At 52.6% G+C, this 24,762-nt stretch overlaps 1 protein-coding gene across 7 annotated transcripts in view; it reads right to left on the reverse strand.

The window, feature by feature from the left end:
* The window catches only part of LOC123767687 (collagen alpha-1(I) chain), a 484,084-nt gene that overhangs the window by 142,631 nt on the left and 316,691 nt on the right, over nucleotides 1–24,762 (reverse strand). Inside the window, exon 2 of one of the 7 annotated variants that reach the window (XM_069310461.1) lies at nucleotides 3,375–3,433. The exons of the other annotated variants lie outside the window; for them this stretch is intronic. The gene's annotated coding sequence lies outside the window, so the exon portion shown is untranslated. The remainder of the gene's footprint in view (nucleotides 1–3,374; nucleotides 3,434–24,762) is intronic. 7 annotated transcript variants of the gene reach the window in all.

Raw genomic sequence — 24,762 nt, forward strand, 5'->3', positions numbered from 1 at the left:
ACAAGAGCACCCACCCACACACACCTGCCCTACAAGAGCACCCACACACACTCACCTGCCCCACAAGAGCACCACACACACACTCACGTGCCTCACAAGAGCACCCACACACACTCACCTGCCCCACAAGAGCACCCACACACACTCACCTGTTCCACAAGAGCACCCACACACACACACCTGCCCCACAAGAGCACCCACACACACTCACCTGCCCCACAAGAGCACCCACACACACTCACCTGCCTCACAAGAGCACCCACACACACTCACCTGCCCCACAAGAGCACCCACACACACTCACCTGCCTCACAAGAGCACCCACACACACTCACCTGCCCCACAAGAGCACCCACACACACTCACCTGCCTCACAAGAGCACCCACACACACTCACCTGCCTCACAAGAGCACCCACACACACTCGCCTGCCTCACAAGAGCACCCACACACACTCACCTGCCTCACAAGAGCACCCCCACACACTCACCTGCCCCACAAGAGCACCCACACACACTCACCTGCCCTACAAGAGCACCCACACACACTCACCTGCCCCACAAGAGCACCTACACACACTCACCTGCCTCACAAGAGCACCCACACACACACCTGCCCCACAAGAGCACCCACACACACTCACCTGCCTCACAAGAGCACCCACACACACTCACCTGCCCCACAAGAGCACCCACACACACTCACCTGCCTCACAAGAGCACCCACACACACTCACCTGCCTCACAAGAGCACCCACACACACTCACCTGCCCCACAAGAGCACCCACACACACTCACCTGCCTCACAAGAGCACCCACACACACTCACCTGCCCCACAAGAGCACCCACACACACTCACCTGCCTCACAAGAGCACCCACACACACTTACCTGCCCCACAAGAGCACCCACACACACTCACCTGCCTCACAAGAGCACCCACACACACTCACCTGCCTCACAAGAGCACCCACACACACTCGCCTGCCTCACAAGAGCACCCACACACACTCACCTGCCTCACAAGAGCACCCACACACACTCACCTGCCCCACAAGAGCACCCACACACACTCACCTGCCCCACAAGAGCACCCACACACACACACACACCTGTCCCACATGAGCACCCACACACACTCACCTGTCCCACAAGAGCACCCCCCCCACACTCACCTGCCCCACAAAAGCCCCCCCACACACTCACCTGCTCCACAAGAGCACCCACACACTCACCTGCCCCACAAGAGCACCCACACACAGTCACCTGCCCCACAAGAGCACCCACACACTCACCTGCCCCACAAGAGCACCCACACACACTCACCTGCCCCACAAGAGCACCCCCCACACACTCACCTGCCCCACAAGAGCACCCCCCACACACTCACCTGCCCCACAAGAGCACCCCCCACACACTCACCTGCCCCACATGAGCACCCCCCCACACACTCACCTGCCCCACAAGAGCACCCCCCCACACACTCACCTGCCCCACAAGAGCACCCACACACACACTCACCTGCCCCACAAGAGCACCCACACACACTCACCTGCCCCACAAGAGCACCCCACACACTCACCTGCCCCACAAGAGCACCCCACACACTCACCTACCCCACACGAGCACCCACACACACTCACCTGCCCCACAAGAGCACCCCCCACACACACTCACCTGCCCCACAAGAGCACCCACACACACTCACCTGCCCCACAAGAGCACCCACACACTCACCTGTCCCACAAGAGCACCCCCCCCACACTCACCTGCCCCACAAGAGCACCCCCCCCCCACACTCACCTGCCCCACAAGAGCACCCACACACACTCACCTGCCTCACAAGAGCACCCCCCACACACACTCACCTGCCCCACAAGAGCACCCACACACACTCACCTGCCCCACAAGAGCACCCCCACACACACTCACCTGCCCCACAAGAGCACCCACACACACTCACCTGCCCCACAAGAGCACCCACACACTCACCTGTCCCACAAGAGCACCCACACACACTCACCTGCCCCACAAGAGCACCCCCACACACTCACCTGCCCCACAAGAGCACCCCCACACTCACCTGCCCCCCAAGAGCACCCACACACACTCACCTGTCCCACAAGAGCACCCCCCCCCCACACACTCACCTGCCCCACAAGAGCACCCCCACACTCACCTGCCCCCCAAGAGCACCCACACACACTCACCTGTCCCACAAGAGCACCCCCCCACACACTCACCTGCCCCACAAGAGCACCCCCCACACACACCTGCCCCACAAGAGCACCCCCACACACTCGCCTGCCCCACAAGAGCACCCACACACACTCACCTGCCTCACAAGAGCACCCACACACACTCACCTGCCCCACAAGAGCACCCACACACACTCACCTGCCCCACAAGAGCACCCCCCACACACACCTGCCCCACAAGAGCACCCCACACACTCACCTGCCCCACAATAGCACCCACACACACTCACCTGCCCCCACAAGAGCACCCACACACACTCACCTGCCCCACAAGAGCACCCACACACACTCACCTGCCCCACAAGAGCACCCCCACACACTCACCTGCCCCACAAGAGCACCCACACACACTCACATGCACCACAAGAGCACCCACACACACTCACCTACCCCACAGGAGCACCTACACACACTCACCTGCCCCACAAGAGCACCTACACACTCACCTGCCCCACAAGAGCACCCACACACACTCACCTGCCCCACAAGAGCACCCACACACACTCACCTGCCCCACAAGAGCACCCACACACACTCACCTGCCCCACAAGAGCACCCCCACACACTCACCTGCCCCAGAAGAGCACCCACACACACTCACATGCACCACAAGAGCACCCACACACACTCACCTGCCCCACAGGAGCACCTACACACACTCACCTGCCCCACAAGAGCACCTACACACTCACCTGCCCCACAAGAGCACCCACACACACTCACCTGCCCCACACACACTCACCTGCCCCACAAGAGCACCCACACATACACTCACCTGCCCCACAAGAGCACCCACACACACTCACCTGCACCACAAGAGCACCCACACACACTCACCTACCCTACAAGAGCACCCACGCACACTCACCTGCCCTACAAGAGCACCCACACACACTCACCTGCCCTACAAGAGCACCCACACACACTCACCTGCCCTACAAGAGCACCCACACACACTCACCTGCCCCACAAGAGCACCCACACACACTCACCTGCCCCACAAGAGCACCCACACACACTCACCTGCCCCACAAGAGTACCCACACACACTCACCTGCCCCACAAGAGCACCCACACACACTCACCTGCCCTACAAGAGCACCCACACACACTCACCTGCCCCACAAGAGTACCCACACTCACGTGGCCCGCCACCATACGACTCAGCCAACACTCTACCTGAAAATAGAGCCCAACGTGAGATCATCTTCAAGAGGAAACTAGATTTATTCCTCCAAGGAGTGCCGGACCAACCAGGCTGTGGTGGGTATGTGGGCCTGCGGGCCGCTCCAAGCAACAGCCTGGTGGACCAAACTCTCACAAGTCGAGCCTGGCCTCAGGCCGGGCTTGGGGAGTAGAACTACTCCCAGATCCCCATCAACCAGGTATCGCACAAGATCCGTCGACACAGCCCGGTCACTCGCTCCTGGTACCTGCTTGATGGGGTTCTGGGAGTTCTTCTACTCCCCAAGCCCGGCCCGAGGCCAGGCTTGGTATTCACATATGCTGCAATTACCAGGGGGGCCAGATTTACGAAGCAGTTACGCAGGTACTTACGAACGTGTACATCTTTTTACAATCTTTGACGGCTTTGGTTACATTTATTAAACAGTTTACAAGCATGAAAACTTGCCAATCAACTGTTGTTATTGTTATAAACAGCCTCCTGGTGCTTCGGAGCTCATTAACTGTTTGATAATTGTAAACAAAGCCGCCAAAGATTGAGAAAAGATGTACAGGTTCGTAAGTGCTTGCGTAACTGCTTCGTGAATCTGGCCCCAGGTGACTAACAGTTGAGAGGCGGGACCAAAGAGCTAAAACTCAACCCTCCGCAAACACAACTAGGTGAGTACAACGCCCACAACAACACACACGGTTGTGGCATCCGTTCCTGCGTTATGTCTTCCTTGCAGGGTCGGCGTTCGATCCCCCGACTATGTAAGAGGTTGGACATCGTTCCCTTTGTCCCGACCTCTTGGCCCTTTCAAGTGCTATAGTGCCGTACTGGCTTAGCACTTTCCCCCCCTCACAACTCTCCACCACAGAGGGCATACGAGGCGTGTTCCAGATCACCCACGACCAGGCTGGAAAAGCTTCAGAGATGTGTCTCAAGACTCACACTGTCTAAAGACTGTCTCAAGACTCACACTGTCTAAAGACTGTCTCAAGACTCACTGTCTAAAGACTGTCTCAAGACTCACACTGTCTAAAGACTGTCTCAACACTCACAGTCTCTCAAGACTCACACTGTCTAAAGACTGTCTCAAGACTCACACTGTCTAAAGACTGTCTCAAGACTCACACTGTCTAAAGACTGTCTCAAGACTCACACTGTCTAAAGACTGTCTCAAGACTCACACTGTCTAAAGACTGTCTCAAGACTCACACTGTCTAAAGACTGTCTCAACACTCACACTCTCTCAAGACTGTCTCAACACTCACACTGTCTAAAGACTGTCTCAAGACTCACACTGTCTAAAGACTGTCTCAAGACACACTGTCTAAAGACTGTCTCAAGACTCACACTGTCTAAAGACTGTCTCAAGACTCACACTGTCTCAAGACTCACACTGTCTAAAGACTGTCTCAACACTCACACTGTCTAAAGACTGTCTCAAGACTCACACTGTCTAAAGACTGTCTCAACACTCACACTGTCTAAAGACTGTCTCAAGACTCACACTGTCTAAAGACTGTCTCAAGACTCACACTGTCTAAAGACTGTCTCAAGACTCACACTGTCTCAAGACTCACACTGTCTCAAGCCCAGCTGGGGGGAAGTATACAAGCCCTGGACCTGAGAGAAAGTGGTCAGGGACAACCAGGTTTCAACAAGTGAGGGATATAAAACGGTTTTTCTTGCAGGAGTGAGTGAGTGAGTGGAGCTCAGAGGGTGGGGGGACCCTCCTCTCACCAGCCGGTCATACTGGGCCAGGTATATAGTCCGTTACCGCCTGCACTAACGTACTTAGTGGATGGTCGTTAGAATACCAGAGTGGGTAGCGTGGTTGCCTAGCTCCAGGCACGCGTGTCTTGGAGAGAGTATGATGACTGGACATTCAGTGATGTATAATGTTGTGATGACCCCCCCCCCCCCGAGTCCTGATGGTGGAGTTTATAAGGTGGAGTGTTGAGAACTGGGAGTTACGGCACTGGTGGTACTCGTCTCTCACTGGGAGTTACGGCACTGGTGGTACTCGTCTCTCACTGGGAGTTACGGTACTGGCGGTACTCGTCTCTCACTGGGAGTTACGGCACTGGTGGTACTCGTCTCCCACTGGGAGTTACGGTACTGGCGGTACTCGTCTCTCACTGGGAGTTACGGCACTAGCGTCACTCGCCTCCCACTGGGAACTCCAACTTCGCCTAATGCTGGCCCAGACAATTACTAACATACCTGCGGACGTTTTCTGCTGCCCATATTACCAAGTGCCGCATCAAAACAAATCTTATTGGTCGATTAAGGCAGCGTCTGAGATGCCTTCGGACGTAGGTTCGAACCCTCGTCACGGCCCTTGTGGATTTATTCATTTGATGCATCACGCTATTGTGATTTGTGTGTGTAAATCCTTTTGGTCCGAGTTGTCTCTCCAATCCCAGCTGAATGTTTGGAGTAATAGGTGTTTGGAGGTGAAAATGTTTGGAGGTGAATGTTTGCGTGTGTGTCGTCTATATGACGACAGATAGACGTACCTTCGTCTATTTCAGGCTCATATTTGTCACACGGTGATTTGCCTGCTGTTCGAATCATAAATTTTTAAATTTTGCCCCCGAGGGGCGAGTTTATTGGGCAGCGCCACTCATCCTGTGAGTGGACACACCACCACAGTGACAGTATTGGGCAGCGCCACTCATCCTGTGAGTGGACACACCGCCATAGTGACAGTATTGGGCAGCGTCACTCATCCTGTGAGTGGACACACCGCCATAGTGACAGTATTGGGCAGCGCCACTCATCCTGTGAGTGAACACACCGCCATAGTGACAGTATTGGGCAGCGCCACTCATCCTGTGAGTTGACACACCGCCATAGTGACAGTATTGGGCAGCGCCACTCATCCTGTGAGTGGACACACCGCCATAGTGACAGTATTGGGCAGCGCCACTCATCCTGTGAGTGGACACACCGCCATAGTGACAGTATTGGGCAGCGCCACTCATCCTGTGAATGGACACACCGCCATAGTGACAGTATTGGGCAGCGCCACTCATCCTGTGAGTGGACACACCGCCATAGTGACAGTATTGGGCAGCGCCACTCATCCTGTGAATGGACACACCACCATAGCAGCATGTACAACACTCCCCAATAGGAAGAAAACCCGCTGGGTTGTTCACCCTGTCATACTGTTCGAATCACTATGATAAAAGTTATATTTCTGAGAGATTGCATCCATACAAAGACATAAATTTGAACCCTTAATTCTGTGCAGCGAAAAGCTTATATATAATTGCTATTATGAGGTTCTTGCTGTCTGTCTTGGAGAGATCTTTAAGTGTTTTACGGATCAGGCTAGAGGGTGTTAGGGGTGAGAGGGGGACCCGGGGATGGGGGGGGAGGGCTGTGGAGGGCAAGATGGGATGGTGCTACTTTGAACGGTGGGGGAGGGGGGGGGCAATTAGAGTGGGGGGGGGAAGGGGGGTTGACAATAAAGGTGGTGGTGTGGAGGTTTGGGACAATGAGGAAATGGAAGAGAAGGTAGTAGAGGAGAGTGATGTAAGGGTAGGGAGGATAGAGGGAGGATAGGGGGAGGGGGATGGGAGGGGAAGAGACCACATCCGGCCTCTGTATCTTCCCAGACATCCACGTGGTCTCCCCCCCCACACCTCTCCCCCCACACCCCTCCCTAACACCCCCACACCCCCACCCGCCTGGTAGTAAATCAACTCATAAAGCAGCTCTGTACACTCTAGTACAGAATTAACATTTCCCTATCTTCACACTCCGTAATAAGTACTTACCACTACCCAACTTTACCAGTACCTGGAGCGGGTTTCAAGAGTAGTGTTATCTACTACTACTACTATCTGGGTTCGATCCCAGGCGCCGGCGAGAAACAATGGGCAGAGTTTCTTTCACCCTATGCCCCTGTTACCTAGCAGTAAAATAGGTACCTGGGTGCTAGTCAGCTGTCACGGGCTGCTTCCAGGGGGTGGAGGCCTGGTCGAGGACTGGGCCGCGGGGACACTGAAAGCCCCGAAATCATCAATATAACCTCTCAAGATAACTACTAAGTTATCTACTGCCTGAGCCCGGCCTGAGGCCCAGGCTCGACTTTTGTGATAACTTGGTCCACCAGGCTATCTTGAGATCTTGAGGTTATCTTGAGATGATTTCGGGGCTTTAGTGTCCCCGCGGCCCGGTCCTCGACCAGGCCTCCACCCCCAGGAAACAGCCCGTGACAGCTGGCTAATACCCAGGTACCTATTTACTGCTAGGTAACAGGGGCCGCCGGCGCCTGGGATTGAACCCAGGACCACAGGATCACAAGTCCAGCGCGCTGTCCGCTCGGCCGACCGGCTTCCAAGGCTGTTGCTTGGAGCGGCCCGCAGGCCCACATACCCACCACAGCCTGGTTGGTCCGGCACTTCTTGCAAGAACCTGTCCAAGTGCCTCTTGAATACCTCCACCTTCGTTCCGGCAATATTTCTAATGCTTCCATTGAGATCTCTGGACCCGGATTCACGAAGCAGTTACGCAAGCACTTACGAGCCTGTACATCTTTCCTCAATCTTTGACGGCTTTGTTTACAATTACTCAACATTTAATGAGCTCCGAAGCACCAGGAGGCTGTTTATAACAATAACAACAGTTGATTAACAAGTTTTTCATGCTTGAAAACGGTTTAATAAATGTAACCAAAGCCGTCAAAGATTGAGGAAAGATGTACACGTTCGTAAGTGCTTGCGTAAATGCTTCGTAACAGCGGACTACCAGGAGCTACACCTCACTTCCCCACCGTCACTGATAGGTTAGCACAGATGATAGGTTATTGGGGGCCTCGTAGCCTGGTGGATAGCGCGCAGGGCTCGTAATTCTGTGGCGCGGGTTCGATTCCCGCACGAGGCAGAAACAAATGGGCAAAGTTTCTTTCACCCTGAATGCCCCTGTTACCTAGCAGTAAATAGGTACCTGGGAGTTAATCAGCTGTCACGGGCTGCTTCCTGGTGTGTGTGTGTGTGTGTGTGTTTGTGTTTTTGCAGGGGGGGGGGGGGGGGAAGGCGTGGGGTCGCTCGTTCAGGCGTGGGTCCTGAACAAGGTTGTTCACATACAAGTGGGTACAATTGTTCAGATACAGGTGTGGGTGCGTTCAACGCCAACCACTGTCACCTTGAGGATATCTTTAGATGGTTCCACATCTATCCCCATGTGGATAGACAATGATAGACAATGATAGACAAGTATCACCCCCTTTCACTCCCAAGTAGACAATGATAGGTAAATACCTACCTAGCATCCCGCCTCCCCCCCCCCCCCCCTCCAACACCCCCATACCTCCCCCCCCCTCCAACACCCCCACCACCTCCCCCCACCATAATCAGTAGACTGCTATCTACCTACCTGAGCGAGGTACCACTTGTTGAAGAGGGCCAGGGGGCAGGCAGGGAGGGTACAGGAACTTAAGCCGGGGCCAAGAAGCCCCTACAATAATGACCCTTCAATATCAATTAGATAAGGGCGGTGTGAAGTGCGTGAGAGAGAGGGGCTCCGGGTATCCTTCATGCCCCGACCTCATACTCTCTCTCTCTCTCTCTCCCGTCCTGGTAAAAAAAAACAATGGTTTCCTTTCGTATTTGTTTAAAGTAGCCTTTCCTCCGCGAGTATCCATCTGCCAGGTATTCATCCAGGCGCTTTGTACCTTGTAGTCTACCTCTAGGCGCCTTGTACCTTGTAGTCTACCTCTTGGCGCCTTGTACCTTGTAGTCTACCTCCAGGCGCCTTGTACCTTGTAGTCTACCTCCAGGCGCTTTGTACCTTGTAGTCTACCTCCAGGCGCCTTGTACCTTGTAGTCTACCTCCAGGCGGCTTGTACCTTGTAGTCTACCTCCAGGCGCCTTGTACCTTGTAGTCTACCTCCAGGCGCCTTGTACCTTGTAGTCTACCTCCAGGCGCCTTGTACCTTGTAGTCTACCTCCAGGCGGCTTGTACCTTGTAGTCTACCTCCACTATGTAGGTAGCAGGAGCAGCGGCCGGCATCAACTTAGCAAAAGCCGGGAGTCGCCGCCACCACCACCTTTTCCTCCATTAAGTCACCACTGGCCAATCACTGGGCAGATTAAAACGCAAATGACCAATGAGGGCGCACCTTCCACCCAATCTGGTTACCCCCGAGGCCTGACGAATCCCAGAGCGAGTTTGACGCCGTCTAGGCTCGGCTAGGCCACCCTCCCGCGCCATACGGTTTCTTAATTCATTGTGTCGACGGCGTTCCCGAACATTTTTCCCGCTCCGGTGAACGCCGCCCCCGGTGAACGCCGCCTCCGGTGAACGCCGCCCCCGGTGAACGCCACCCAGGTGATGAACTACTTCCTTCCTATGGCTACTGGTCAACAGTGAACCCCACACACACACACTATCGTCGACTCCATATAGTCAGGATGTTTGTAATATTACTTAAGAACATAAGAACAAAGGCAACTGCAGAATGCCTATTGGCTCATACGAGGCAGCTCCTATGGGCCTACTTAGTTATGGCTTCCTTGCTCTACTGCTACTCTGTCTACCCGCCTAGCCTGCTTCAGTGTTGTTATATGTGTGTTTATATATATATATATATATATATAGTGTGTGGTGTTTGAGAGAGGGGAGGGGGGGGGGGGGTATTAAGGAAATAGGGAAGGGTAGAAGACTGACAAAGGGACATCAAGATGGAGGCGGACACAAGTACAAGTGAACGTGGCTGACGAGACAGCGCCTCGGGTGTTAAGAGTGCTCGCAGCCCATCTTGCACTGTATGATGCACGATGGTGGTGGTGATGGGGCTGGTGGTGGTGGTGGTGGTGGTGGTGGTGCTGGTGGTGGTGGTGGTGCTGGTGGTGGTGGTGCTGGTGGTGGTGATGGTGGTGATAGTGGTGGTGGTGGTGCTGGTGGTGGTGATGGTGGTGGTGATGGTGGTGCTGGTGGTGGTGGTGGTGGTGCTGGTGGTGGTGATGGTGGTGATAGTGGTGGTGGTGGTGCTGGTGGTGGTGGTGCTGGTGGTGGTGATGGTGGTGATAGTGGTGGTGGTGGTGCTGGTGGTGGTGATGGTGGTGGTGATGGTGGTGCTGGTGGTGGTGGTGGTGGTGCTGGTGGTGGTGATGGTGGTGATAGTGGTGGTGATAGTGGTGGTGGTGGTGGTGATGGTGGTGGTGGTGATAGAGGTGGTGGTGGTGGTGGTGATGGTGGTGGTGATGGTGGTGCTGGTGGTGATGGTGGTGATAGTGGTGGTGGTGCTGGTGGTGGTGATGGTGGTGGTGATGGTGGTGGTGGTGGTGGTGGTGGTGCTGGTGGTGGTGATGGTGGTGGTGGTGATGGTGGTGGTGGTGATAGTGGTGGTGGTGGTGATAGTGCTGGTGGTGGTGGTGGTGGTGGTGATGGTGGTGGTGGTGGTGGTGGTGGTGATGGTGGTGGTGGTGGTGGTGGTGGTGGTGGTGGTGGTGGTGGTGATGGTGGTGGTGGTGATGGTGGTGGTGGTGATAGTGGTGGTGGTGGTGGTGGTGATAGTGCTGGTGGTGGTGCTGGTGGTGGTGATGGTGGTGATGGTGGTGGTGGTGGTGGTGGTGGTGGTGGTGGTGGTGGTGGTGGTGCTGCTGCTGGTGGTGCTGGTGGTGATGATGATGGTGGTGGTGGTGGTGATGGGGCTGGTCTTACCTATAGGTGGAGACTTGTACACCAACTACTGGGCCAGGAGTCAGGGCATTCTGACCCACACTGTGCAGTCCGTCCTCCTAAGGTTTCACAACGTCAACAAAACGCTCAACATAAAAGTGTCCTTATCCTAACCTACCACCAGAGGACCCAAAACAGAAAACGGGACAGCACGTCACTTACGCGCAGCCGCTTTCATTTTCTAGGACGACAATTTTTGGCCGTATGTTAACGCAAACGTAACCGAAGAGGCCTACCCCCCCCCCCGGTGTGCCCCGAGGCCTACCCTCCCCACCCCGTGTGCCCCGAGGCCTATCACGCCCTGAGGCCACTTCGACCAAATTTATGAAAGCTGATTCATTTTGTGTGTTCTCATTTGCATATTAAACCTGGCCGTACTGTCTAACTTTGTGACAACTTCAATATTCTCCACCAGCTCCTCCTGTCCCCCCCCCTCTCCTTCCCCCTCCCCCCTCTCCTCCCCCCCCTCTCCTTCCCCCCCTCTCCTTCCCCCCTCTCCTTCCCCCCCTTCTCTCTCTCTCTCTCCTCCCCTCTCCTTCTCTCTCCACCTCCACCTTGGCCTTCTCGGGCTGATCAAGTGTTAGGGTTCATCAACCACTCGGGCATCTTACGAAACCTGTGCATCTTTCCTTAATCCTGGCAGCTTTGTTTACATTGAATACAGTTGATGAGCTTGTTATAAACTTCACAACCCAGGTCTGGGATGCTCTCGGACGCAAGTTCGAATCCTCGTCACGGCCCTTGTGGATTTGTTCACCCAGGGTTGTTATCTTGGTTATCTTGAGATGATTTCGGGGCTTTTAGTGTCCCCGCGGCCCGGTCCTCGACCAGGCCTCCACCCCCAGGAAGCAGCCCGTGACAGCTGACTAACACCCAGGTACCTAATTTACTGCTAGGTAACAGGGGCATAGGGTGAGAGAAACTCTGCCCATTGTTTCTCGTCGGCGCCCGAGATCGAACCCGGGACCACAGGATCACAAGTCCAGTGTGCTGTCCGCTCGGCCGACCGGCTCCCCTTATAAACAGCCTGGTAGCGCCTCGCAGCTCATAAACGGTTTATATGAGCTCCGAGGCGCTATACAAGGCGGTTATGATGGCCGAGAGATGCACAGGGTTTATATGAGCTCCGAGGCGCTATACAAGGCGGTTATGGTGGCCGAGAGATGCACAGGGTTTATATGAGCTCCGAGGCGCTATACAAGGCGGTTATGGTGGCCGAGAGATGCACAGGGTTTATATGAGCTCCGAGGCGCTATACAAGGCGGTTATGGTGGCCGAGAGATGCACAGGGTTTATATGAGCTCCGAGGCGCTATACAAGGCGGTTATGGTGGCCGAGAGATGCACAGGGTTTATATGAGCTCCGAGGCGCTATACAAGGCGGTTATGGTGGCCGAGAGATGCACAGGGTTTATATGAGCTCCGAGGCGCTATACAAGGCGGTTATGATGGCCGAGAGATGCACAGGTTTCGCCAGTTGGTGCGTCCAGTACACGTCTGATGACCTGTGTGCCTGAAGGCGGCCAACACCGCCACACTGACGGAGCGTCTTGACGCTACCCCCTGCCATGATTTCGGGGCTCAATATCCCCGCGGCCCGGTCCTCCACCAGGCGTCTCTCTTGGTCATTTCATCGATAAAAATTAAAAAAAAATAAAGTGTTAAAAGCCTCGGTGGAGTAGGCTTACACACACTTCACTATATATCGAGACTTTTATGTTGAAATTACATTTGTGTTTCGCACTGTCTTATTACACCTCCTAGGCACGAGAGGGGGTGGGTGTAGCACAGTGGTCTGCGTCCTTGGCTTACAACCGAGGGACCAGGGATCAGGCCCCGGGTAGGACACTTATCACTTCTTTTTTTCAGAGCGGAAGTGATCTCTGAAATAGAGGGAATACAGAGAACATATACGGCTCGCATAGACACGATAAAACATCTAAATTATTGAGACCGTCTCAAAGCTCTCCAAATGTACTCTTTGGAAAGGAGACGAGAAAGGTATCAAATAATATATACATAGAAGGCACTGGAGTGCAGGTCACTAATTTGCACAGTAGAATAACAACATACTGGAGCGAAAAATACGGAAGGAAATGTAGAATAGAACCAGTGAGGAGCAGAGGTGCCATAGGCACAATCAGAGAACACTGTCTGAACATCAGAGGTCCGCGGTTGTTCAACGTCCTCCCAGCGAGCATTAGAAATATTGCCGGGACGAAGGTGGATGTATTCAAGAGGCACTTGGATAAGTTCTTGTAAGAAGTGCCGGACCAACCAGGCTGTGGTGGGTATGTGGGCCTGCGGGCCGCTCCAAGCAACAGCCTGGTGGACCAAGTTATCACAAGTCAAGCCTGGCCTCAAACCAGACTCGGGGAGTAGAACTCCCAGAACCCTCTCCAGGTGTGATCCAGGTCTCCAGGTATGGCACGTTTCCTTTCACCCGATATCGCTGTTCACCTTGCAGTAAAATAGGTACTCTGGAGTTAGACAAGTATTGTAGGGATGAGGGAGGTCAGTAGTTGGCCTTGGGGTGCCTGGAGAACCCTTGACGTACAGGCTACCTGTCCCCGGGACAGGTAGCCATCTCCCTCGTCTGCGTGCCAGAGGGTGCCAATACCAGTGTCACTGGCGGTGGATGATGTGGAGGCTACCTTACCTTGCCTTGCCTTACCTTGAGGTGCTTCCGGGGCTTAGCGTCCCCGCGGCCCGGTCGTCGACCAGAGTACCTGTTGCACCTCTGCTTTGCATTCTAAACGTTCCCTGCAGATCATCCACCACACTTAACACTAAACAGTTATATAGAGCAATACTGCAGGCTGTAGATGACAAGTGTCTATTAATCATCTTACGAGTGGAGATAATTGTAGCACTGTGTTGTGTAGACAATGTCTCTCCCGACACGATTACTCTCACCCTTCTCACCCTCCACCCCAACCTCCCTGACACCCTTCACCCTATTTGCTACTAACTTCATTTTTTTTTCTCTCACAGTGGAGGAAGTACAATTTCTTTGTCGTTCATGTTTTCTGAAGCCTACTAAAACTAGGCCTCCACCTGCTAGGAGGTCCCCGCCTCCACAGTGAGAGGGGTACTAGAAGACTAGACCTACAGGTACCTTGATGAACACCGTCTGTTCAGAGACCGGGCCGCGGGGACGATTCTCTCCCGAACCAACGCAAGGTAACCACAAGGTATGGAAGTCATGTAAGGATGTATTGAAACTAATTTGCAAAGTCACATGTTTCAGGCAGACTTCACTTGCTTGATGGGGTTCTGGGAATTCTTCTACTCCCGCAAGCTCGGCCCGAGGCCAGGCTTGACTTGTGAGAGCTTGACAAGATACAAAGCTTCGCCTTGTCTTGACCAGACCACACACTAGAAGGTGAAGGGACGACGACGTTTCGGTCCGGCCTGGACCATTCCAGGACGGTCTCAAGACAACTTGAGAATGGTCCAGGACGGACCGAAACGTCGTCGTCCTTTCACCTTCTAGTGTGTGGTCTGGTCAAGATACTTTAGCCGCGTTGTGACGCATCGCCTTCGTCTTGTGCTTGATAAGGTACGGGCTCCATGCTGGGGCTGCATACTCCAGGATTGGTCTTACATATGTGGTATACAAGGTTCTGAATGATTCCTTACATAGGTTCCTGAAGGCAGTTCTGATGTTAGCCAGCCTCGCATATGCCGCTGTTATTATCTTGATGTGGGCTTCAGGAGACAGGTTTGGTGTGATATCAGCTCCTCGATCTTTCTGTCCGTTTCATGAAGAACGTCATCTCCCATTCTGTATACTGTGTCTGGCCTCCTGTTTCCACTGCCTAGTTTCATTACCTTACATTTACTCGGGTTGAACTTTAGTAGCCTTTTGTTGGACCATTCATTCAGTCTGTCTAGGTCATCTTGTAGTCTCATACTGTCTTCCTCCGTCTTAATCCTCCTCATAATTTTTGCATCATCAGCAAACAATGAGACAATGTGTGTGTGTGTGTGTGTGTGTGTGTGTGTGTGTGTGTGTGTGTGTGTGTGTGTGTGTGTGTACTCACCTAGTTGTACTCACCTAGTTGTGTTTGCGGGGGTTGAGCTCTGGCTCTTTGGTCCCGCCTCTCAACCGTCAATCAACAGGTGTACAGATTCCTGAGCCTATCGGGCTCTGTCATATCTACACTTGAAACTGTGTATGGAGTCAGCCTCCACCACATCACCCCCTAATGCATTCCATTTGTCAACCACTCTGACACTAAAAAAGTTCTTTCTAATATCTCTGTGGCTCATTTGGGCACTCAGTTTCCACCTGTGTCCCCTTGTGCGTGTTCCTCTTGTGTTAAATAGACTGTCTTTATCTACCCTATCAATCCCCTTCAGAATCTTGAATGTGGTGATCATGTCCCCCCTAACTCTTCTGTCTTCCAGCGAAGTGAGGTTTAATTCCCGTAGTCTCTCCTCGTAGCTCATACCTCTCAGCTCGGGTACTAGTCTGGTGGCAAACCTTTGAACCTTTTCCAGTTTAGTCTTATCCTTGACTAGATATGGACTCCATGCTGGGGCTGCATACTCCAGGATTGGCCTGACATATGTGGTATACAAAGTTCTGAATGATTCTTTACACAAGTTTCTGAATGCCGTTCGTATGTTGGCCAGCCTGGCATATGCCGCTGATGTTATCCGCTTGATATGTGCTGCAGGAGACAGGTCTGGCGTGATATCAACCCCCAAGTCTTTTTCCTTCTCTGACTCCTGAAGAATTTCCTCTCCCAGATGATACCGTGTATCTGGCCTCCTGCTCCCTACACCTATCTTCATTACATTACATTTGGTTGGGTTAAACTCTAACAACCATTTGTTCGACCATTCCTTCAGCTTGTCTAGGTCTTCTTGTCTGTGTGTGTGTGTGTGTGTGTGTGTGTGTGTGTGTGTGTGTACTCACCTAGTTGTGCTTGCGGGGGTTGAGCTCTGGCTCTTTGGTCCCGCCTTTCAACTGTCAATCAACTAATGTACAGGTTCCTGAGCCTACTGGTCTATCATATCTACACTTAAAGCTGTGTATGGAGTCAGCCTCCACCACATTACTGCCTAATGCATTCCATTTGTCTACTTCTCTGACACTGAAAAAGTTCTTTCTAACGTCTCCATGGCTTATTTGGGCACTCAATTTCCACCTGTGTCCCCTAGTGCGTGTGCCCCTTGTGGTAAATAGTCTGTCTTTATCTACCCTATCAATTCCTCTGAGAATCTTGTATGTGGTGATCATGTCCCCTCTAACTCTTCTGTCTCTCAGTGACGTGAGGCTTAATTCCCGTAGTCTCTCCTCGTAGCTCATACCCCTCAGTTCGGGTATTAGTCTGGTGGCAAATCTTTGAACCTTTTCCAGTTTAGTCTTATGCTTGACTAGATATGGACTCCATGCTGGAGCCGCATACTCCAGGATTGGTCTGACATATGTGGTATACAAAGTTCTGAAAGATTCCTTACACAAGTTTCTAAAGGCCATTCGTATGTTAGCCAACCTGGCATATGCCGCTGATGTTATCCTCCTGATATGAGTTTCAGGGGACGGTCTGGCGTGATATCAACCCCCAGGTCTTTCTCTCTCTCTGACTCTTGAAGTATTTCATCTCCCAAATGATACCTTGTATCTGGTCTCCTGCTCCCTACACCTATCTTCATTACATTGCATTTGCTTGGGTTAAATTCTAACAATAATTTGTTCGACCATTCCCGCAGCTGGTCCAGGTCTTCTTGAAGCCTCAAGCTGTCCTCCTCTCATAATTTTGGTGTCGTCAGCAAACATTGAAAGGAATAAGTCTATACCCTCTGGGAGATCATTTACGTATATCAGAAACAGGATAGGTCGGAGTACAGAGCCCTGTGGGACTCCACTGGTGACTTCACGCCAATCTGAGACCTCACCCCTCGCTGTAACTCTCTGCTTCCTATTGCTTAGGTACTCCCTTATCCACTGGAGCGCCCTACCAGTTATTTCTGCCAGTTTCTCCAGCTTATGCATCAGCCTTTTATGGGGTACTGTGTCAAAGGCTTTCCGACAGTCCAAAAAAAAATGCAGTCCGCCCATCCTTCTCTTTCTTGTTTAATCTTTGTCACCTGATCGTAGAATTCTATTAAGCCTGTAAAGCAAGATTTACCCTCCCTGAACCCATGTTGATGGGTTGTCACGAAGTCCCTTCTCTCCAGATGTGATACTAGATTTTTTCTCACAATCTTCTCCATCACCTTGCATGGTATACAAGTTAAGGACACTGACCTGTAGTTCAGTGCCTCTTGTCTGTCACCGTTTTTGTATATTGAGACTACATTCGCCGTCTTCCATATTTCTGGTAGGTCTCCCGTTTCCAGTGACCTACTATACACCATGGAAGGTGGCAAGCAAAGTGCTCCTGCACACTCTTTCAATACCCATGGTGAGATTCCGTCCAGGCCAACAGCCTTTCTCACGTCCAGATCCAATAAGTGCCTCTTGACCTCATCTCTTGTAATTTCGAACCCTTCCAAGGCCGCCTGGTTTACTGCCACCTCTCCTAGCACAGTGACCTCTCCTTGTTCTATAGTGAAGACCTCCTGGAACCTCTTGTTGAGTTCTTCACACACCTTTTTGTCATTCTCTGTGTACCTGTCCTCACCTGGTTTAAGTTTCATCGCCTGTTTTTTCGCTGTTTTCCTCCTGCTTTGGTTCGGTCTTGGCTTTATTAGCTATATCATTTTCATACTTTTACTCAGCTTCTCTTCTCACACTAACATACTCGTTCCTGGTTCTCTGGTATCTCTCTTTACTTTCTGGTGTTCTGTTATTCCGGAAGTTCCTCCACGCCCTTTTGTTCAGCTCCTTTGCTTCCATACATGTCTTATTAAACCACGGATTCTTCTTTTGCTTCTCGGGTTTTCCTGTCGGGCCAATGCTCCCGTGCCAGTGCCAGTACTGGCACTGGCACTCACACAGTGTGTGTGTGTGTGTGTGTGTGTGTGTGTGTGTGTGTGTGTGTGTGTGTGTGTGTGTGTGTGTGTGTGTGTGTGTGTGTGTACGCCTTAGAATATGGAAGTGGCACTCATGGCTTCATCCAGGCGAACACCCCCACGCCCACTCTGACCTGTGGGCGTGGTGGGTGGTAAGAGACGTGTGTCTGGCACCCCCCCCCCCCCACCCTCCCCCCCTGCTACAAGTGCCAGCTCTGTCAACCTGGGAGTTGATAGTCTTACCGGGTGCCATGGTGCTGGTGACACTAGCACACACACACACACACACACACACACACACACACACACACACACACACACACACACACACACACACACACACACTGGCACACACACACACACTGGCACACACACACACACTGGCACACACACACACACTGGCACACACACACACACACACACACACACACACACACACACACACACACACACACACACACACACACACACACACTGGCACACACACACTGGCACACACACACACACACACACACACACACACACACACACACACACACACACACACACACACACACACACACACACACACACATGTGGGCTTCTCCTGAAGCCTTCTTTTTTCTCCTTCTTCTTTTATGTGGGCTTCTCCTGAAGCCCACATAAAAAGAATAACGTCTGCGGCATATGCGAGGCTGGCTAACATCAGAACAGCGTTCAGGAACCTGTGTAAGGAATCATTCAGAATCTTGTACACCACATATGTAAGACCAATCCTGGAGTATGCGGCCCCAGCATGGAGCCCGTACCTTGTCAAGCACAAGACGAAGCTGGAAAAAGTCCAAAGGTATGCCACTAGACTAGTCCCAGAACTAAGAGGCATGAGTTACGAGGAAAGGCTGCGGGAAATGCACCTTACGACACTGGAAGACAGAAGAGTAAGGGGAGACATGATCACAACCTACAAAATCCTCAGAGGAATCGACCGGGTAAACAAAGATAAACTATTCAACACTGGTGGGACGCGAACAAGGGGACACAGGTGGAAACTGAGTACTCACATGAGCCACAGAGACGTTAGAAGGAACTTTTTTAGTGTCAGAGTAGTTAACGGATGGAATGCATTAGGCAGTGATGTGGTGGAGGCTGACTCCATACACAGTTTTAAATGTAGATATGATAGAGCCCAGTAGGCTCAGGAATCTGTACACCAGTTGATTGACAGTTGAGAGGCGGGACCAAAGAGCCAAAGCTCAACCCCCGCAAGCACAAATAGTTGAGTACAAATAGGTGAGGTGAGTACACAACCTCGTGCTCTGGTAATGGTGGTGGCGCCCCCTGTGGCAAACGGTGCCTCTCTGTCCCGGAGTGTTGTTGTGGTGGTTTTGACTTCTACTTTAGAGGTACAACAACAGCTGAACTGTGGTTTCATGTTTATGTTTGACTTTGTTAAGTTATTTTATGGGGATTTAATGGGTTGAGTTAGATAGTCCTTAGGGAGCAGGTATTGGGCTGATGTTGTCACTGGCACAGTGTCACCTGTCACTGGTAGTGTGTCACCTGTCACTGGTAGTGTCACCTGGCACTGGTAGTGTGTCACCTGTCACTGGTAGTGTCACCTGGCACTGGTAGTGTGTCACCTGGCACTGGTAGTGTGTCACCTGTCACTGGTAGTGTCACCTGTCACTGGTAGTGTGTCACCTGTCACTGGTAGTGTGTCACCTGTCACTGGTAGTGTGTCACCTGTCACTGGTAGTGTCACCTGTCACTGGTAGTGTGTCACCTGTCACTGGTAGTGTGTCACCTGTCACTGGTATAGTGTGTCACCTGTCACTGGTAGAGTGTCACCTGTCACTGGTAGTGTGTCACCTGTCACTGGTATAGTGTGTCACCTGGCACTGGTAGTGTGTCACCTGGCACTGGTAGTGTGTCACCTGGCACTGGTAGAGTGTCACCTGGCACTGGTAGTGTGTCACCTGTCACTGGTAGAGTGTCACCTGTCACTGGTAGTGTCACCTGTCACTGGTAGTGTGTCACCTGTCACTGGTAGTGTGTCACCTGTCACTGGTAGTGTGTCACCTGTCACTGGTATAGTGTGTCACCTGGCACTGGTAGTGTGTCACCTGGCACTGGTAGTGTGTCACCTGGCACTGGTAGTGTGTCACCTGGCACTGGTAGAGTGTCACCTGGCACTGGTAGTGTGTCACCTGTCACTGGTAGAGTGTCACCTGTCACTGGTAGTGTGTCACCTGTCACTGGTAGTGTGTCACCTGTCACTGGTAGAGTGTCACCTGTCACTGGTAGTGTGTCACCTGTCACTGGTAGTGTGTCATCTGTCACTGGTAGTGTGTCATCTGTCACTGGTAGTGTGTCACCTGTCACTGGTATAGTGTGTCACCTGTCACTGATATAGTGTGTCACCTGTCACTGGTAGTGTGTCACCTGTCACTGGTAGTGTGTCACCTGTCACTGGTAGTGTGTCACCTGTCACTGGTAGTGTGTCACCTGTCACTGGTAGTGTGTCACCTGTCACTGGTATAGTGTGTCACCTGACACTGGTAGAGTGTCACCTGTCACTGGTAGAGTGTCACCTGGCACTGGTAGTGTGTCACCTGTCACTGGTAGAGTGCCACATGTCACTGGTAGAGTGTCACCCGTCACTGGTAGTGTGTCACATGTCACTGGTAGTGTGTCACATGTCACTGGTAGAGTGCCACATGTCACTGGTAGAGTGCCACATGTCAATGGTAGTGTGTGTCACCCGTCACTGGTAGTGTCACCCGTCACTGGTAGAGTGTCACATGTCACTGGTAGAGTGTCACATGTCACTGGTAGAGTGCCACATGTCACTGGTAGAGTGCCACATGTCACTGGTAGTGTGTGTCACCCGTCACTGGTAGTGTCACCCGTCACTGGTAGTGTCACCCGTCACTGGTAGTGTGTCACATGTCACTGGTAGAGTGTCACCCGTCACTGGTAGAGTGCCATATGTCACTGGTAGAGTGTCATCTGGCACTGGTAGTGTGTCACATGTCACTGGTAGAGTGCCACATGTCACTGGTAGTGTGTGTCACCCGTCACTGGTAGTGTCACATGCCACTGGTAGAGTGTCACATGTCACTGGTAGAGTGCCACATGTCACTGGTAGAGTGCCACATGTCACTGGTAGAGTGCCACATGTCACTGGTAGAGTGCCACATGTCACTGGTAGAGTGCCACATGTCACTGGTAGAGTGTCACATGTCACTGGTAGAGTGCCACATGTCACTGGTAGAGTGTCACATATCACTGGTAGAGTGTGTCACCTGTCACTGGTAGTGTGTGTCACCCGTGTCATACACACACAGATAAGCCAGTTAATTCCTTATCTATCCTGCTAATAACCCAACCATCTTGTCCAGGGTCGTCCTTACCTCAGCTCTCCCTACCCACCTCCCTCCCTCCCTCAGTGAGACATGGAGGGTGGTGGGAAAGGGGTAGTCACAATCCACCAAATTGGTATGCCACATGGAGCCACCCCCCCCCCTCCCCACACACACACCACCTAGGGCTGTAGCTGTTGGTCTCCAGCCCGCCAGCCAGCCTTCCCCCTTCCCCCAGTAACAAACGCAGTATTAACTAGGGAAATAATAGGATTTCTAGGGGAGCCGGTTGGCCGAGCGGACAGCACGCTGGACCCGTGATCCTGTGGTCCCGGGTTCGATCCCGGGGGCCGGCGAGAAACAACGGGCAGAGTTTCTTTCACCTTATGCCTCTGTTACCTAGCAGTAAAATAGGTACCTGGGAGTTAGTCAGCTGTCACATTGCTGGAGCAAAGGTGGTGTCTTCAGTTGTTGTTTCAGATTTCGCTACTCAGACCGAAGTGTTCATGTAGCACGGGCTATGGTGAGCCCGTAAAGGTGTCTTCAATAAGCACTTAGATAAGTTCTTGCAAGAAGTGCCAGACCAACCAGGCTGTAGTGGATATGTGAGCCTGCGGGCCACTCCAAGCAACAGCCTGTTAGATCAAGTTGTTTGCGGAGTAGAAGAGCTCCCAGAACCACATCAAGGTATACTCAAGGTATACTCCAGGTATACTCAAGGTATACCCACTGCTGAGGAGGAGGAGAGGCATCGGAGGAGGGCACGAAGAATTGCTAGGGAACTATCAGGGGGGAAAAGCGCCAAGCCATTACGACTATATAGCACTGGGAAGGGGTCAGGATTAGGATTTGGGATGGGACGGGGAAAAAGGAATGGCCCCCAACAACTTGCGGACGGTCGGGAATTGAACACCGACCTGCATGTAGCCAGACCGCCGCTCTACCGTCCAGCCCAAGTGGTTGGACCTAGAGTTGCTAGGGACAATAGTCTAGGACTATTGTTCCTAGCATCGAGGGACCCCACATTGTGGAGGTGGGGTCCCTCGATTGTTTCAAGCATGGGTTGGACATGTATATGAGTGGGATTGGGTGGTTATAAATAGGAGCTGCCTCGTATGGGCCAATAGGCCTTCTGCAGTTGCCTTTGTTCTTATGTTCTTATGACTAAAAGTTAGGGTTAGCGTGTGGGATTGAATTAAATATCAGTATCGGGGAACTGACCGGCCCTAAGGGAGACTATTTATTGCAGAAGAGGGGTTTGGAGGAGGGGGAGGGGGGGCTAAGGGATGGGAGCCTGGGCAGGTGCAGTTGGGGGCCAAGAGCTGGAGGATGTGCTCACCTGGTTGAGCTTACAGGGTCGAGGATGTGCTCTTAAACCCCGCCTTTCCTCCTCGTCTAGTCCGTTCCACTTATTTAAGTCTCTTGAAAGTTATTTCCGAGATCGAAAGTGTCTTTCCAAGGGAGCCGGTCGGCCGAGCGGACAGCACGCTGGACTTGTGATCCTGTGGTCCCGGGTTCGATCCCGGGCGCCGGCGAGAAACAATGGGTAGAGTTTCTTTCACCCTATGCCCCTGTTACCTAGCAGTAAATACGTACCTGGGTGTTAGTCAGCTGTCACGGGCTGCTTCCTGGGGGTGGAGGCCTGGTCGAGGACCGAGGAGTGTGTGTTATGCAGGATGTGTCGTGGGAGAATGTGTAGCTGGAGGATGTGTCGTGGGAGAATGTGTAGTTGGAGGATGTGTCGTGGGAGAATGTGTAGTTGGAGGATGTGTCGTGGGAGAATGTGTAGTTGGAGGATGTGTCGTGGGAGAATGTGTAGTTGGAGGATGTGTCGTGGGAGAGTGTAGTTGGAGGATGTGTCGTGGGAGAGTGTAGTTGGAGGATGTGTCGTGGGAGAGTGTAGTTGGAGGATGTGTCGTGGGAGAGTGTAGTTGGAGGATGTGTCGTGGGAGAGTGTAGTTGGAGGATGTGTCGTGGGAGAGTGTAGTTGGAGGATGTGTCCTGGGGGAATGTATTTTGCATCATTTTTCAGTCCAAGTGGCAGGTTGCTGGGAGGTTTATACAGCTGTGGGGGGGGGGTGGGGGTGGGGAGGTGGGAGGGGGGGGGGGGGGTTCTTACTCCTAGTGCCGGAGGTTGGGGGGTTGTGGTTGTAACAAGTCAGGTTGGGGGAGTGCCTTGACTAAGGAGTCATTTAGGAGCTTGTAAAGCACCAGTTCAAACTATTTGTGTACCCCAAATAATGGTAGATGTGTTAGGTAGGTAGGTTGGTTGGTTGTCATTGTCTACAGGTGTGGATGAGAGGTGTGTGTGTGTGTGGGGGGGGGGATAGAAGGTGGAGGGGGGGGGATAGGAGACAAGGGCGTGCAGGCAGGATAGACAAGGTCGCCGCCCTCGTCCACTTGCTCCATCACCACATGGATGCTTGGCTGCGTGGATTTGTACACACACCCACGTGCGAATGCACGCACGCACTAGCGAAAGCACGCACGCACAAGCGAATACCTGCACGCACAAGGGAATGAATGCCCGCACGCATAAGCGAATTCACCATAAGCGCATGAGAACACACACGGACACGGACTAAAGAATGTACCCCTCGCACAAATACACACACACACACACACACACACACACACACACACACACACACACACACACACACACACACACACACACACACAGTTGATTGACAGTTGAGAGGCGGGCCGAAAGAGCAAAGCTCAACCCCCGCAAAAACACAACTAGTAAACACAACTAGTAAACACACACACACACACACACACACACACACACACACACACACACACACACACACACACACACACACACACACACACACACACACACACACGAATGCAGGGAGGCGCGCGCGCACATCAGAAAACAAGAATAAAAACGAGAGAATAAGCCGTGTACCAGAGCCACAAGACAGTACCCGAGCCAAGCCAGGGGGGGTTGAGGGTGCCACCAGGGGTGCCAGGGGTGCCAGGGGTGCCACCACCTGGGAGGCACGCACCAGCCGCACATAATCTGCTCACTCCTAAGATCATCCAGCCTTGAACAAGCACGCGCGTGGGGGAGGCACGCACGCACTCACTCTCCTCCGCCCGGCGCTGTTTCGCTAGTCAGGCTATAACCGCCTCGCTGGTGAGTCCAGCGAGGCGGTTCTCCAATCTGTTCTCTGGTATAACCTCCTGGTATAACTTTCTGGTATAACCTTCTGGGTATTACGAAAAATATACATCCTCGCGTATACCTGAGTGGGTAATTCCTCTCACTGTACAGGTCTATGGCAACTCCAACAGCCTGGTGGACCAAACTCTCA

Source organism: Procambarus clarkii, chromosome 67 (assembly GCF_040958095.1).
Source record: "Procambarus clarkii isolate CNS0578487 chromosome 67, FALCON_Pclarkii_2.0, whole genome shotgun sequence".
In the NCBI taxonomy this organism is placed as follows: domain Eukaryota; kingdom Metazoa; phylum Arthropoda; class Malacostraca; order Decapoda; family Cambaridae; genus Procambarus; species Procambarus clarkii.